General features: G+C 36.1%; 1 pseudogene; it reads right to left on the bottom strand.

Annotated features, from left to right (window-relative positions):
* Positions 1–8992: 8992 nt before the first annotated feature.
* Positions 8993–9327, bottom strand: LOC143658916 (cytochrome b-c1 complex subunit 7 pseudogene; annotated as a pseudogene).
* Between the last annotated feature and the right edge of the window lie 214 nt (positions 9328–9541).

Below are 9541 nucleotides of genomic sequence, written 5' to 3'. Positions count from 1 at the left end.
CCCCCTTTCAGTCAGGAAGGTGTTGTTGATCCCACAGTGCCAAGACCAGACCCATCCCTGGGAGCCACGCCCCATGTTGTCAGGACCACGTCACAGGGAGGGCAATGATTTTCCTTGCAGAGTTGGGCTTAGAGAGAGAGAGACCACATTTAAGCAACAAAGAGACTTCCTGGAAGCAACTCTTAAGTCTCTGTATGAGTAGTCTTACTTATTCTCCTACAGTAAATAAGTTTCATTAGAACAAGTTCAAAATCCAGGACTTGGTTATTTTCTTGGGAGTCCCCAGCGGTTGAGAGGGTACCTGGGATTTCTCAGATGGGAGTTCCCACCTCACCTCCAATTTCAGATCCTCAAGAGACTCTACCAATACTCTTTTTTTTTAAGCATGGGCAGACACCAGGAATTGAACCCAGGTCTCTGGCATGGCAGGTGAGGACTCTGCCTGCTGAGCCACCATGTCCTGCCCTCTACCAATACTTTTTAATTATCAGTCCCCCATAGTCTGAGTTTATATTTTGGTATAATATCTTGGTATTATATTAAGCTATGAAGAATTACAAGGCCTTATTCCTGTTCTGGACTCCAGGAGTCTGAGTTGTTTAAATGAACTATTCATAGAGGTTGATTTAGATTGTGTGTTACAGAAAATTTAGGTTCTAGACATAATAAACCTCTCTGCCTTTGGTTTCATGGAGTAACTGAAGGTCTAGAGCATATACATTATCATCTGTTACCCTGAATTCTAATTTACCTTAGACCCAAGCCAGACTGGCTTCGTTTTAAACTCTAGTTGAGACCTGATCTCTTTTTCAGCTACTTTATTATCATATGTAGCAGTGCTGACTTTCAGGGCTCCAGCCCTCCATTTCTGGGTCTTAGGTGTCACAGAGCTACTCAAAGTTCCAGGGAAATACCAACTGATACACATATAGCTCATGTCTCAGAATCTAGGAGTACATTTACAGCTTCAGGCTAAGTGTGGCTGCTAAAAGGGCTTACAGTCTAGGCTCTCATTTTCTTATAGGCATATTCTGAGCGAGACCTTAGCATATTTGTTCTTTTGTTTCTGGCTTATTTTGCACAACACATTGTCCCCAAGTTTACTCTGTTCACTCCGTACCTCTTGACATCTTTCCTTTTTGTAGCTACACCACATTCCATCATATAAATGTATCACCGTTCACCATTGTGATTTTCGGTCATTGCACCCTTTGATTCCTCCATCTATTGGACATCATGGATAATGTCCAGAATAAACAAACTGTTTTTTACAGTATCCTCACTTGGTTGTGCAATCAGCAGCACTCTCAATTTTAGACAGTTTTCATTGGTCCATAATGGCAAAGAACCGGCAAACACAATGTCATCCTTATCACATCAAAACCTCCCCTTATCACTTATCCCTCTCCTCCAATTAGTTCCCCCTGGTGGTGCTGTGGTATGATTGATGACTTCCTGTTAACTATTAGCCACAGCATGCACTTTTAGCTTTCCCCCGTATCCATCTACTATTGACTCTTTATCCACTATTGAACCATTGAAATAGTTCATGCAAGAACTTATTTATACTTGTAGATTTAATCAGTGGGATACATGGCACTATACATTCCCTTTCTATCATATTCACCTTCAATATGGCCATGTTACTTATAAACCCACTAATTAGTTACCATCACTTCTATTCATTCCCTTGCATTGAAGTTCAGCCTTTTTGGGTAGCCCTTCCTCCATCTCTAGCTTCTGTGTACCTCTAGGTCTGCTATATTCTACTGTGTAGACTCTGAGATTACCTTTACCAGAGTCATAATAGCAAAATCATACAGTATCTATCCTTTTGTGTCTGGCTGATTTCACTCAGCATTATGTCCTCAAGGTTCATCAATGTTGTCATATGGTTCAGGACTTCATTTCATCTTACTGCTGCATAATATTGCATCATAGGTGTAGACTACATTTTGTTTATTCAGTCATCTATTGATGGGCACCTGAATTGTTTCCATCTCTTGGCAATTGTGAATAGTGTCACTATGAACATTAGTGTGCAAATGCCTGTTCCTGTCACTGCCTTCAGCCCTTCTGGGTGTATACTGAGTACTAGTATTACTGGGTTATAAAGCAACTCAGTATTTAGTTTTCTGAGGAATTGGCAAACTGTCCTCCACGGTGGCTGCACCATTATACATTCTCTACATCCTCTGTAACATTTGTGGTTTCCTGTTTGTTTAATAACAGCCATTCTTATATGTGTGAAGTGATATTTCATTGTTGTCTTGATTTGCATATCCCTTATAGCTAATGATAATGAGGATCTCTTCATGTGCTTCTTAGCCATCTGTATTTGTTATTCAGAAAAGTGTCCATTCATATTGTCTGCCCCTTTTATAATTGGGTTGTTTGTTCTTTTGTTGTTGAGCTGTATAATTCTTTATGCACACAGGATAACAAGCCTTTATCAAATATGTGGTTTTCAAATATTTTTTTCCCATTGAGTTGGCTACCCTCTCACCTTTTTTACAAAGTCCTGTGAGGCAGAGAAGCTCTTGATCTTAAGGAGTTCCCATTTGTTTATTTTTTCTTTTGCTTCTTTGTGCTTTAGGTGTAAAGTTTAAGAATCTATCTCCTATTACCAGATCTTAAATATGTCTTCCTGCATTTTCTCTTAGAAGTTTTATGGTACTAGCTCTTATATTTAGGTCTTTAATCCATTTTGAATTAATTTTTATACAGGGTGTAAGGTAAGGGTTTTCTTTCATTTTTTGGCTATTGATATCCAATTCTCCCATGCCCATTTATTGAAAAGACTATTCTGTCCCAGATCAGTGTATTTGAGAGCCTTTCTGAAGATCAATTGTCCATAGATTTGGTGGTCTATCTACACACTCTCTGTTTGATTCTATTGGTCAATACATCTATCTTTGTAACAGTACTGTGTTGTTTTGACCACTGTGGCTTTATAGTAAGTTTTAAAGTCAGGAAATGATAGTCCTCCCACTTAGCTCTTTTTTTTAGAGTATCTTTAGTTATTCAGTGTTTCTTTCCCTTCAAATAAATTTGATAACCAGCTTTTCAAAGTCCAAGTTCCAAGTTGTCCAGTTTTCCAAGTCCTACTTTGAGTAGGTTGTCCGGATTTTGATTGGTATTGCATTGAACTTGTAGATCAGCTTGGGTACAACTGACATTTTTCAACCTTTGACCTTCTTATCCATGAGCATGGAATGTCTTTCCATCTATTCAGGTCACTTTTTATTTATTTTAGCATTTTTTTGGTAATTTTCTTTATACAGATCCTTGACATCCTGATTAAGCTTATTCCTAGATACTTGATTCTTTTGGTTGTTATTTTGAGTGGAGTTTTTTCCTTAGTTGTTTCCTTAGTTAGGTCATTGCTTGTGTATAGAAACATTCCTTATTTTTGTACATTAATCTTGTATCCCATCACTTTGTTGAATTTGTATATTAGCTCGAATAGCTTTGCTACTTGATTTCCCAGAGTTCTAAGTATAGAATCATGTCATCTACAAACAATGAAAGGTTCACTTCTTTCCAATCTGGATGCCTTTTATTTCTTTCTCCTGTCTAATTGCTCCAGCTAGGACTTCTAGTACAATGTTGAATAATAGTGGAGACAATGGGCATCCTTGTTTTATTCCTGGTCTTAGGGGGAAAGCTTTCAGTCTCTCACCATTAAGTATTATGGTGGCTATGGGTTTTTAAAATATGCCCTTTATGATATTGAGAAAGTTTCCTTAGATTCTTACCTTGTGATGTGTTTTTATCAGGGTAGGATGCTGGATTTTGCCAGATATTTTTTCAGCATCAATCAATATGATCATGTGGTTTTTCCTTTTTGATTTGTTAATGAGCTGTATTACATTGACTGATTTTCTTATGCTGAACCATCCTTGCATTTCTCATATAATCCTCACTTGGTCATGATGAATAATTATTTTAAAGTGTCATTGGATTCTATTAGTTAGTATTTTATTAAGAATTTTTGCATCACATTCATTAGGGAGGTTGGTCTATAATTTTCCTTTTTTAGTGTCTTTATTTGGTTTTCATATTAGAGTGATGTTAGTATCATAAAATGAATTAGGTAGAATTCTTTTTTCCTCAAATTTTGGGAAGTTTGAGCAGAATTTGTTTTAGTTTCTTTGGAATGTTTAATAAAGTTCCCCTGTGAAGCTGTCTGGTCTTGGGGTTTCTTTGTGGGAAGATTTTTGATGACTAATTGACTCTCTTTACTTGTAATTGGTTTATTGAGATCTTATTTTTCTTCTTGAGTTAATATAGGTACTTTGTGTATTTCTAGGAATTTGTTCATTTCATCTAACTTGTCTATTTTGTTGGCATATAGTTATTCATAATATTCTCTTATGACTTGTAAAATTTCTTCAGGATCTGTGGTAATGGCCCCCTCTCATTTCTAATTTTGTTTGTTTTTGTCCTCTCTCTTTCTTTTCTTTTTTAGCCTAGCTAGGGGTCCATCAATTTTTATTGATTTTCTCAAAGAACCAAATGTTGGTTTTGCTGATTCTTTTTATTGTTGTTCAGCTTTTTTTTTTTTAAATTTCTGCTTTATACTTTGTTATTTCTCTTGTTTTATTTGCTTTGTGGTTATTTTGTTGTTCTTTCTCTGAATTCTCCATGTGGGCATGGAGGGCAGTTAAGTCCTCAAGTTTTATTCATTATTGTTTTTTTTTTTCAATATAGGTATTTAATTCAGTAAATTTCCCTCTCAGTACTGCCTTTGCCACCCCCCATAAGTTCTGGTATATTGTATTCTCATTACCATTCATCTCCAGATATTTACTGATTTTTCTAGCAATTTCTTCCCTGGCCCACTGATTATTATTATTACTTTTGTGTGCTGTATGGCGGGGATTACTTTTTCCATGTAAGTATCTCATTATTTCAGCACCATTTGTGGACTGTTTTGTTTGTTTTTTCTTTGTTTGTTTGTGTGTTTGTTTGTTTTGGGAAGTGCGTGGGCCAGGAATTGAACCCAGGTCTCCCGCATGGCAGGTGAGAATTCTACCACTGAACTACCCTTGCATACTGACTATTTACGAGTGGGTTGTGTAGTCTCCATATATTTTTGAAAGCTCTGGTTCTTTGTTGATTTGCAATTTCTAGCTTCATTCTGCTGTGGTCAGAGAAAGTACTCTGAATAATTTCAATCTTATTAAATGTATAAGGACCCCATCTGTGTCCTGCATATGACCTATCCTGGAGAACATTCCATGTGTGTTGGAGAAGAATATATATCCTGGTGTTTTGGGGTGTAATGATCTATATATGTAGATCTAATTCATTTATCTCATTGTTTAGGTTTTCTGTTTTCTTTTTGATCTTCTGTCTGGGTGTTCTATCTATAGTGAAGAGTGGTATATTGAAGTCTTCCACTATTACTGTTGAAACATCTATAAGTCTATTCAGTTTTGCCAACATTTGCCTCATGTACTTTGGAGCTCCTTGATTGGGAGTATAAACATTTATGATTGCTATTCTGTTGTGGTAAATTGCTCCTTTTATTGAAATGTATTGTCTTTCTTTGTCTTATGACTTCTTTACATTTAAGGTCTATTTTGTTTGATATCAGTATAGCTACTTCTGCTTTCTTTTGGTTACAGCTTGTACAATCTTCCTCCATCCTTTCACTTTCAATCTAATTGTGTCCTTGAGTCTAAGATGTGTCTCCTGTAAACAACAAATAGATGGATTATATTTTAATCCATTCTGCCAGTCTGTATCTTTTAATTGGTGGATTTAGTCTGTTAACATCCAAAGTAATTACTCTAAAAGCAGTTCTTGACTCTACCTCCTTATCCCTTAGTTTTTGTCAGATCTCTATATTTTTTTCCTTCTCTCTCTTTTTATCTTTTATCTATTACTCTTATTCTTCAATTTTGTGCCCTCCTTCAGATCTCCTTCTCCTGTCTTTTTTTTTCCTTTTAGAAATACTAAAGGAATACTAAAGAAATACTTCCTTTAGTACTTCTTTTGGGACAGGTCTCTTGTTGACTAATTCTCTCAAGCTTTGTTTGTCTTTGCATATTTTAACCTCTCCCTTGATTTTGAAGTATAATTTGGCTGGATAAAGAGTTCTTAGCTGAAAGTCTTTTCCATTCACGATCTTAAATATATCATGCCACTGCCTTCTTGCTTCCATGGTGCCTGATGAGTAGTCTGAAGTCAGCCTTATGTGTTTTCCCTTGTATATAGTAGTTTGCTTTTCTCATGCTTGCAGGACATTCTGTTTCTCTTTAGCATTTGATAGTCTGCTTAATATGTGTCTTAGAGTAGGCCTATTCAGATTTATTCTATTTGGAATTCATTGAGCCTCTTCAATTTGTGTATTTATGTCTTTCATAAGGGTTGGGAAATTTTCCCTGATTGTATCTTCAACTAACTTTCCCAGCCCTTTCTTCTCTTCTCTTTCAGGGACACCAGTGATTCTTTTATTTGTGTGACACTTGCTGTCTATCATTTCCCTATGATCCAGTTCCATTTTTTCCACCTTTGTTGCCATTTGTTCTTTTGTGCACTCTAGTTCTCTTGTTCTATCTTCTAGCTCATTTATTTTTCCTCTGCTTCTTTGAATCTGCTATCATACGTCTCTAGTGTATTTCTAATTTGGTCTACTATATCTTTCATTTCTGTGAGATTTGCCATTTTTCTTTTAAATCTTTTGAATTCTTCTTTATTCTCTTCTAGAGTCTTCCTGAAATCCTTTATTTCTTTATAAATTTCCTTGAGTAGTTGTTCCATATTATGTGTCCCCTCTGCATTTTTGATGTGGTCATTTGGCTGGGCCATTTCTGCTCAGATCTTCACATGCTTTGTGATTTTCTGTTGTGTTTGGGGCATTTGTTTATCTTATGGGGTTATTTCCTCCACTCCACTCCACCATCTTCCCTAAGTCCTTCAGCATTTTCTCTTGAAAAAAATGTTCTTTTGAAAATGGGGGAAGCTATTGTATTGTGCCTTTTTATTTCAACTGACTTAAAAATTCTCTATTTTCAAATCATATCTTTCGATGTGACCCATTTAACCCTTTAATAGCTTGCTTTCAATACCTCAATACCTTCGATCAGTTTCTTAATGTTCTAAGATCCTGTTCTTAAGACTAAATCTCCTTTGGAATATTGCCTTGGTGAAATGTGTTAATATTGTCGTCAGTGGAAGAAGAAGGAAATTCCTACAAATGCCTGTGTTATGTGACAAGAAGCATTTCTAATAATTTTGAGATATAGCAGCCACTTTCAATCTATTCATTGTAGACTATATTTTCCTACATAATGAAAAAATTCTGACCCACAAAAAATTAAAATATTTCTTCAAACAGGCTGTCTTTGTTGGAAAATCTAGTCCAATTATGACATTCCTATCAATCATTTAGTCTGCTCCTTTTGATGCACAATTTTCTTGCTTATTTTACTAACATTTCATTTTCATAAGTTTTTTTCAGACAATGGCATTTAGTTAATGCTTTATTCATGCAGTTGAATACAGAAACTTTTTATAACTCCTGCAATAAAACAAGAAGATTTGTATTAAACAATGGCTGCTCGGTAATGACCACATCTGCTGTATAAGATTTGTAGTGCAGAGATTGTTATATTTACATGAGCAAATTTCCAATTTCTAATTCCAATTAGGTCAAATGGGTAATCTGTATCATTACAAAGAATTGGAGATTATACTGGTTAAAATAGGATTATAATAGCTTGCATAAGCATACACATACAAATGGAATTTCTGAAGTACATTAATAAACTAAATCCATATTTGTAAATGTTTGTCATTTTAAACATTCCTCAGTATTCTCTAGTTTAGTTATTTATCTAGTTAATTTTCTTTATAATGTTCTAACCATCCAACCATGATGATATTGGTTTCTCTCATGAGACTACTCTTTTGTCTGTATATCCCCGCCCCATCTTGTTTTCCAAACATTGGAGTACTGAAGAAAAGATTAAAGTTCAGATTTGAGATATGTGCTTCTTTTAGTTTACATGAAAAACTAAATTATAAACTGATGATAAGTGGAGGGAGAGTAAAAAAAAGTATTACTAGTTATATATACTTTAATCCTCTTGTGGTTTTATTGGCTATAGATTTAATACATGAATTGCAATTTGTGATATAACTTATTACTAAAATACTCTTGCATATTCACCTGCTTTTCACCGATGCTCCCATATTCTTTACAAATAATCTGGTTAATATGTTTCCATGATACACGCCATGGTCAGAGGTCCCAACTAAAGAGGTTTCCAAAGCATTGGAGAGAATTGGATTCAGTTATTGCACATCACGTCGTCTCATTTCCTCATTGCTGGTCCATCCAAAACTGTCAGTGAGGTCTGCGGTGGATGCAGCTTCCTGACCTAAGAGCAGGAGATGAACAAACAACCGCTGCAGCTGTATGATTCAAACCTTTGCATCTGTTTTTTTCCCTGAACTCCAAAGAACCAAGCTCTTCAGGACCAAGAGAAAAATAAAGCTTTTCTGAATTCAGATGTGAAATGAAGAATCTGAAGAAGAGAATTGAGACAATAGGTTCCATTCTCATTTCGGATTCCACTGAAATTGGTGAATTCTCCAGGAGCAGGCGACTCCAAAGCTTTCAATTTCTTCCCTTTTCCTTATTGTCTATTTGACACACTGGAATAATCCTCTTCAAATAGGTTTCCAAACATTATCTGCCTAAAGCCCAGACCCCTGCCCTGGGGAATAGTCGAATAAAATAAACATATCCCAGCCAAGTGCCGCCATGGTGGCCAGGGCAGGTCCTCATAAGCTTTTTTTCTGTTTTCAGTAGTTAAGACTTTTACGAGGTTTAGAATTTAAAAACTCCAACAATGATTACAAATTATATTTGTTTAAAGTAATATACTTTAGCCCAAATAGTCTTTAAATTGTACATTTTAGTGTTTTACCACCTTCATAGAAGTACTTTCGGGACAGCTGCATCATTTCAATGATATTATTTCTTTCCCCATTCTCTTCTCTCTTTTCTTTCCTGAATAACTTCTTTCAGATATGGGTCAAGATAGAATATATCCTCCTCATATTTTGTCCACTGCCCTTTAGGCAAGATCTGCTATTCCATGCTCAGGGCCACTGCTCTCTGAATGTGAAACACCTGTCGTTATAAAAACTCTCAGGAAGCTTTCCTATGGCTTTTTTCACATCTTCAGTCTCAGCTATTCTATCATCTCACATTAACTAAAGCTTATTGAACCCTGCAGCCTTGTAATGCCATTTTCTAATACCATCCAGCCACCAGCCTGATGCTGCAACAGTGGGCTGGCTCGCCATTTTGACCCCAGAGCAAAGCATTGCCTCCCCATAAGCTTTTGATAGCTTCACATTAGATGCTGCCGGTTGGTCTTGGTGTTCTGGTTTCCACCTCACTCTCTCAAACTGATTACCTGATTCGTTAATGCGCTACACCCAGAAATGCATTTTAAACAGAGGAAAGCCAGCAAGGCTTTGTATTAAGGACAGCAAAACTCAGCAGAATTGTTAAGAA

The sequence above is a fragment of the Tamandua tetradactyla genome, chromosome 2 (assembly GCF_023851605.1).
Source record: "Tamandua tetradactyla isolate mTamTet1 chromosome 2, mTamTet1.pri, whole genome shotgun sequence".
Lineage (NCBI taxonomy): Eukaryota > Metazoa > Chordata > Mammalia > Pilosa > Myrmecophagidae > Tamandua > Tamandua tetradactyla.
This window is presented reverse-complemented; position numbering and strand designations above follow the sequence as displayed.